Source organism: Trifolium pratense, linkage group LG4 (assembly GCF_020283565.1).
Source record: "Trifolium pratense cultivar HEN17-A07 linkage group LG4, ARS_RC_1.1, whole genome shotgun sequence".
Taxonomy (NCBI): Eukaryota; Viridiplantae; Streptophyta; class Magnoliopsida; order Fabales; family Fabaceae; genus Trifolium; species Trifolium pratense.
Window position 1 is genome coordinate 42,403,165 of NC_060062.1, and position 1,795 is coordinate 42,404,959.

Below are 1,795 nucleotides of genomic sequence, written 5' to 3' on the forward strand. Positions count from 1 at the left end.
AAAATTGGTTATTTCATACAGAAAAAAATGGTTATTCACACCCATTAAAATTTATTGCTAATACAGTAGTGGTTGGGTCATGAGGTAAAAAATGGATCAATATTCTCTGACTTTATGGTGGGAAAGTCAGGTGACTTTGGATCTATATTGTTCGTCTGATCAATCCTGTGGGCCATATTATGCCACATGTTTTTTATTTTTACTTCATCTTGTATCAGCAACACGTCGACCCACCAGCAAAAACCATGGTCAGAAGGAAAAAAGAAAAAAAAAACATTAGCAACAATTAAGTTTAACAAAAAAAAAAGCAGGGAACAATGAAACAAACTATCAAACTCTCGTCGCTCCGCCGTCGACCCACCAGCGGCACTGTTCAATGTTCAAGCAGGTAACAATTGAGAGAACCCATGCGGTGAAGTGAAACTATCGGTTGGATGCACAACGACGATAGAAGCAACGAAGCACTGCGGCGGTGAAGACCGACCGGAAGGAGATCTGAGATTTATTTCCTTTTTTCGTTTTTGTTAAGATGTTTTACCACCAAGAAAATAAAAAGTAGAACACGTGGCATAATATGGACCACAGGATTGATCAGACAAACAATATAGACCCAAAGTCACCTGACTTTCCCGCCATAAAGTCAGAGAATATCGTTCCGTAAAAAATGATACATAACTTTAAGCACACTACAAAGTGCTACTAGTTTGAAGATTGTGGATGTAACCGTGGTCCCAATCACTTATAATAGTAGTATTATGAAATGAAAAATCAGCATTTAAAAGCTTATAAAGTTAAACAATCACATAGCAAGCAAAATTTAGGTAGATAATATTGGCTGAAAAATGTGGCACATGCAATTAGCAATAAAAGAAAAAGAAAAATTCTTAATAATATTCCTACGGGTCAGTAAGTATGATTGGGGATAACGATCCAGACTTCCATGGTCACGTGACTATATAGTAATATTCACATAATTTTTTTTATTATTTATGAAATATTAACTAAAAAATTTAAAAATAAAATTCAAATTTTATGAATATGACAAAGAAATTATATTTGATCACGTCACCGTATAAAAATAATTCTGAGGATAACTCACATAATAAAACAAACAAGGGAAATTGACTTATGATTATTTGTAGATTATTATCCTCTTAATAATTTTTTTATCTTATAGAATTTATTTTTTACTAATAATAAAAAAAAATGAAATATGTACGAAGTTTTGAAAATATAAAAAGTACAAGTAGAAACAAAAGAGAGAACTGTGACTGTGAGGTGAGGGGGATTACACATTTACACAGTTACATTAGAACACTGTTTGAAACAGTAGATTTAACTATTTTATTTGGTTAAAGTACAGTACCTAAAGAAAAAAAGAAGAAGTTGAAAGTGGGATTGTGAAAAAGAAATTTGGCTTTGTACAGGCGTTGTCAAGAGTGGACATGACATGAAGGAGTGGGGGAAGGCCCATACATACATACAGCGTCAGTTTTGCTCCAAAGCCTGTTTTCATCTAATAAAGAGATTTTTTTACAGTGCTCTTACCTGCAGAATGTACCCGTTTACCCATCAATGTCATCACTGCACATTCAATGCACATATACACTACTAGTATACTAGTATAATAGGAGTACAGTACTAATCAATATAGTTAAATGTTTTTTATACTCACAAGTCATAACATATTTCATCACAAAATTTAGACTTACATGTATAAAAAGGAAAAATAGAATAAGAAAAAAAATTACCAGTATATATATGTTTATAAAATGATAGTATATTTATACTTGTA